The following is a 6,000-nucleotide window of genomic DNA, read 5'->3' on the forward strand; positions in this document are numbered from 1 at the left end:
AACAATTTCTGTTGTAGCTGGCCTATGAATGTGTAAATGCTGCTAGAGGTACATAGTACTAATGCGTCCACTCTACTTGTTGTAGCCTGCCTTGAGTGGCTTTCGTATTCAAAAAGGTAGATAATAAATCCAAATAATAAATAAATACAATAAAAACCATGTGCTGAGAGATCCTGGTCCTTCCTGGCACTGGTCTGTGGGTTCAAAAGAAAGAATGGTGAGGGCTGGACAGGGAAACCTTGAATAGATCTCTCCTTCCTGTATATGGCTGCATCTCTAAACCCACCACAGCTCTCAAGCATCCTTCCACCTCTTGCGAACCCAAACCCTGGGAAACAGATTCAGTCTACATTTTGGATAGAAGGTTCCCATAATGCCAAATGTATTCAACACAAAATCAGGGGCAGTCCAAAAATGTTCTTCAGGCTTCCACTATAGAAATTGTCAAAGGCAAGCAGCAAAATAAAACACTAGCCCCAGCACAAACTCCTAAGCATAGGGATTTAATCCCTGACACAGTCCTTCTGAGAACATCAGTCACTCGTTCCTTTCTGAAGCTGAGATAAATGATGAAACTTCAAAGGCAGGCTGTTCTTTTTGGTGGTGTCCCCTTAATTCTTCCTAAGGGCTCTTTTAAAAGAAGCTAGGTCTAAAGCCTAGGAATACTGTGTAAGGTTTACTCTGTCTATGGACAAAAATGTGCCTCCCTGGTCTCTGCACCAGGCAACAACAAAACCCAGCAAACAAGCAAAAGTGTTCTTTGCAGAAATGTGAGGAATGAGAAAGGGCCGCTCTACAAGTCTCAGAGGCGAAGTGTGCCTATGGCCAATATGGCCTCAGACAGAGATGCTGCCACCCAAAGGGTGTCTACTACTGCTGCCCTCTGGAGTGGCACAGTCTGAGTAGGAAAAGGAGCACCGCAGCCCCACCAGAATCTGCACAAAGTCTGAGCAAGAGGAGGAATGCTGCGGCCCCACCAGAATCTACAGCATGGTCAGTGGGGTTTGAGAGGAAGAAGAGCAGTGCGGCCCCACCAGAATCTACAGCAAGGTCAGTGGGGTCTGAGAAAGAAGAAGAGCAGTGCGGCCCCACCAGAATCTACAGCATGGTCAGTGGGGTCTGAGAAGAAAGAGCAGTGCGGCCCCACCAGAATCTACAGCATGGTCAGTGGGGTCTGAGAAAGAAGAAGAGCAGTGCGGCCCCACCAGAATCTACACCATGGTCAGTGGGGTCTGAGAGGAAGAAGAACAGTGCGGCCCCGCCAGAATCTACAGCAAGGTCAGTGGGGTCTGAGAGGAAGAAGAACAGTGTGGCCCCACCAGAATCTACACCATGGTCAGTGGGGTCTGAGAGGAAGAAGAACAGTGCGGCCCCACCAGAATCTACAGCAAGGTCAGTGGGGTCTGAGAGGAAGAAGAACAGTGTGGCCCCACCAGAATCTACAGCATGGTCAGTGGGGTCTGAGCTACACAGCCTGCTCTGCAGAAAGGCACAAGGCACAAGGGGACAGAGCTGGATCGGCCCCCATAGCCCAAAGAAGAACTCATCTCCGCTGCTGAAGAAGGAGACTGCTGCTGTTTCAAGAGAGGGAAAAGTGAGAGGGGGCAAGTATGTGTGTGTGAAAAAAAGAGTATATTTGTATGTATGTGAGACTGAGCATGCATATATGTGTGTGTGTGTGTGTGTGAATTTTTTGTGCAAGAGAGAGTGTACATGAGAGTGAGAGAGGGTGTGCATGCATGCTCGTGTGTGTGTGTGTGAATGAGAGAGAGCATATGCAAGAGTACCCTAGTTGTTAGAGCAGCGAGCTATAAACCAGGGTTGAAATCCCACTACTGCTTCTTGTGACCTTGGGCAAGTCACTTTATGCTCCATTGCCTATGGTACAAACTTTCCTCCTGATTCACTAAGGCTTTTCTCCCATTCTGTGTCTATGGGAAAATACCTTGATGAATCACACCCTTAAATTGTAAGCCTGCTAGGGCTAGGGAAATACCTCCAGCACCTGAATGTTTCTGTGAGAGAGAGCTCATGTGTGTGTATAGGAAGGAAAGAAAGAGAACCCGTGTCTGTGTTTTAGGAAGAGAAGGTATACATGTGAGTGACAGATACAGAGGAATAAGTCTCTGCACAAAGGCCTTCTTTCTTCTCTGCCTGCTAATCCATAACAGTCTCAGGGAGTCTGGAAATCAAATGTTCCTAGGTGTGAGAACTGGGGGCTTTTAAAAAAATCCTTATTTGTTTTAATTAATAGATGTTATTTAATGTCTGTTTTGAAATATTGGTATTTGGAAAATGTTTATATGAGTTTTTAATTATTGGATGCTCTTCTGTCCGTTAGCTGTTTTGAATTATTCTTTTTATTGACATGGTTTTACTACTATTGATATTTATATTTCTTGATTTTAATGTTTTATGAGGAATAGTAATGTTTTTCTTTTGTGAGTCATCAAATCCTCTTCCTGCAAGCTAAAGTTATTTAGTGACCAATCATAATAGGCACTACTGGCCACACTAGCAGCCTTCTTGCTTTATCTTTAATCACTGTTCACAACTGTCTCAGTTTTGTGCATTCTGTGCTCGTATTTTTAAGACTTTTAGTATTTATGCATATAAAATCAATTTAGCTTTTAGAGCTTGAATCCTTCATCATCCTCTTATGATAGCCCTGCCACAGTCCGTGTTTTGTAACACTGCATCGGTGGGATATGGATACAATTTAAATCTCCAGTATGGTGATGTTTGCGCAATAGTTAACACTCATGATGGCGTCTCGAATCCCTTTGACACCATAACCACCAGAGGACCTACTCTCTCAACCTCTGCCCTCTACCTGAGCACCTCTTAAAAGCCCCATCTCTTCTCACCTTCCAAGCTCATCCCCTCTCTCACCCCATCCAACTCTTTTTGTATTGTCCCAGCTGATCCTCTCTCACCTCCCAGCCATTTTTATAACGTCCAATTCATCATCAGTCATCCCTTCCCTCTATAGTCCCTAATTGATCCTCTGTTATCCCTTCCCTCACATTCCATCATCATTCCCTCTCTCTCACCTTCCAGTTTCACTTCCCCTCCACCAACCCTTCTCTCACATCCCTCCCAATGGATTCTCTCTCACCCCCAGCTCCTCTCTTACATATCTCAGTTGATATGCCATTCTCCCCTGCTCTCACCACATTCCACAACAAATCCATCTCCAGCTAATCCAACTGTCAAACCCCTCCTGCATCTGATCCCTCCCTTCAAACAACCTCCCTTCTAAACACCACACTGATCAGGACTAGCAGCAACATTTTCCTTGGGCCAAAAGTGGATTTCAACTTGTTGCATTCATGGACCCTGGACTGAAGTGGTGTTGGCACAACCTGCAGGAAGGAGTCCTGGCAGACCCAGACAATGCAGAGAACCAACTCGAGCTTCGACTTTACCAGCCCATGTTCCCCTCGGGTTGAGCCTTTGGATGCCAGGGCCAGCAGGTCTTAGATAGGGTCCTCTTCTGAAGGCAGCGAGATTCATCGTGGGGTATCTGGGTCAGAGAAGACAGATGTCAGGCGTATCCGGTGATAGGCTGAGGCTGGTGGCAGATGGCAGACAAGCATATCCAGAAGCAGGCAGTGGCAGGAAAAGATCAACGTGTCCGGAATCAGGCTGAGGTTAAACTAGGTATCCATCCGAAGAGAAAATTGAGAAAGATAAGCAGGGCAGGAAGGCATGGAGAAGAACAGGCAGATAATGAGGGACACACCGAAAAACTGAAGAGGAAGACAAGGATGTTGGATGAAGAACTGAAGACAGATGCCAGAAATGAAGACAAACGCAGGACCAACTCATTCTACTTGGAAGCATGTGACCTGTTGCTGAGGCGAGTTGAGACTGGATCATTGCCCTTTTATAGGGCTTTAGCACTAATGTCATCAATAGGAGCCACGGGGATTTCCCTCCATGGTCCCTTTAAATATTGAGAAGAGACACGCGTGCTTAAGGGGGTGTGCTGCGTTGGAACCATTGGCGTTATCTTGCCGCGCCAAGGGGCCAGCTCGGTCTGGGATCACTAGCAGCATCTTGCTGCGTGTGTTGGGACTAGGCCTGGAGGTAAGAGTGGCAGTCCATGGGGCAACCAGTGTCTGCCAATCGTAACACAACTGGTGAGAAGAAAGGTCAGGCTGCTGAAAAGGGCAACATTTTCTGTTGTGTAGGTTCAGTGGTGGGTGAAGAGAGAGAGAGGAGCAGTAGCAATCTCCTTGTGTACACTCAGCCCACTATTCCAATCATGGCTGGTCCCAAACCTGACTGTGATCTGCAAGTAGCAGCAGAATTAGTAATGAAAGTCAGTATCAGGCCTGTGAACCAGTGTAAGCTCATAGACCTTGCAATGATCCTGATATCTCCTCATGCAGGACTTCCTGATATCACAGAAACTCATGTAAGGACAGTGGCACCACAGGGCCTGTGACTGTGTGCTGGCTCATAGGCCCCATGCTGACTTCCACAACACAATGATAATTATCTTGGCACAGAATGTACCTCTGAGGCACCATACAGTAAAATACTGCTGAACTGAAGCTTCTGTATTTCAAGAAACCATTTTATGGCTTTGCCACTACCTGTAAGATGTGTCTCATAGCTAGGAATGATTTCCTTTGCCTACACCTCTCTCAAAGAAGGAATGTGCTCTAATTGCCTGTATGAGCGTACATATCTTACCTTGGAACATATGAGCACATGAAATGACACATATTTTCCATTCTCTTGACAGATGACAATTCCTCATCATTGTCTGAGAAGGAGGAAGCAGCAGAAAAAGAAGACAATGATGACAAGGGCCCAGCCCCTCCTGATGCTTCTGCAGATGACACCACTGCTGGGGAGCAGTAGCAGCCAGGAAGACTGGCGTCCCGTACACCACCACAAGTGGACCCAGCAGTGGCAGTCAAGCCCCTTCCCCCATGGTAAGCCTCACACCAGCAGCACCAGACATTCCTCTTCCCTTCTCAAAAGGGCTTCCTCCTCCTTCTGCCCCAGGATCTAGGGATGTCGGGACTCAGGCTGGCCAGCTCTTGCTGGCCAATGAAGGCCAAGACTTCTCTCAACCCCTCCTTCCATTTTATGCTGACCTGCCAGTAGTTTCTGAGCCTGGATCAGTGGATGGAGCACCAGCTCCAAGCCGTGAGCTTTCGGACAGGGCATACAGATGATGGCAAAGAAGATGAAAGGGGTCTGCACTGACCTTGAGTTGCAGTGGTGGGGCAAATAGTGGAGACTCCAGAGCACCTCACAGCAGCTCTTGAATTCATTAGCATGAGGCCACCACTACTACAGTGAGAAGAGTCCTAGGCCTTCAGGACATGACCTCCCTAGTACCCTAGGCCATTTTTATTTATATAGTTTGCTTCCTAGATTTTCCTATCCTCATGTCATTTTATTTAAATTGTAAATAGAATTCAACTGTTTTAATTTATTTACAAATGCTATAAACATTTACCAAGTTTATATTTGCGGGTAGTCTAGATTTATATCTGTTATTTGTTATTTCTACAACATTAATGTCCCTCTACAGACATCCTATATTAATAACTATCTGAACCACACATAGCCCAAGCTTCTTGATTTGTAGGGATGTGCATTCATTTAAAACAAATGCACAAAATGCGACAAATAAGGTTCAGTTGTTTCATTTGTGGGGCCCCGAAATGAATCAAGTCCCCCCCAAATGAAGCAAAACCTTATTTGTTGCATTTGTTTTAAATGAATGAGTCGGGCATAAACCTAGACCCAAACCCAGGACCTTTCCTAGGACATAGGCTGAGGCCTAGGCCCAAGCATGGTTTTGTGACTTAGGCATAGGCTGACGCTGGGGCCTTGGCCAAGTCTACACCCACTGAACAAACATCAAGTCCGTTGGGTAATACATGGAAGCAGGCCAGGCCAGTCCTCGACAGATAACCCTCGGCCTAGGCTGGAGCCCAAACTCAGCCCTGATGCCAGGGCCTGGTTTGGAGG

At 46.5% G+C, this 6,000-nt stretch overlaps 1 long non-coding RNA gene across 1 annotated transcript in view; it reads left to right on the forward strand.

Moving 5' to 3' along the window:
* Positions 1-5,478, forward strand: part of LOC115073560 — a 320,695-nt gene extending 315,217 nt beyond the window's left edge. The window contains exon 3 of the long non-coding RNA XR_003852049.1: positions 4,757-5,478. This is a non-coding gene — a long non-coding RNA (uncharacterized LOC115073560). The remainder of the gene's footprint in view (positions 1-4,756) is intronic.
* The last annotated feature ends 522 nt before the right edge of the window (positions 5,479-6,000 follow it).

The sequence above is a fragment of the Rhinatrema bivittatum genome, chromosome 11, assembly GCF_901001135.1.
Source record: "Rhinatrema bivittatum chromosome 11, aRhiBiv1.1, whole genome shotgun sequence".
NCBI classification, from domain to species: Eukaryota; Metazoa; Chordata; class Amphibia; order Gymnophiona; family Rhinatrematidae; genus Rhinatrema; species Rhinatrema bivittatum.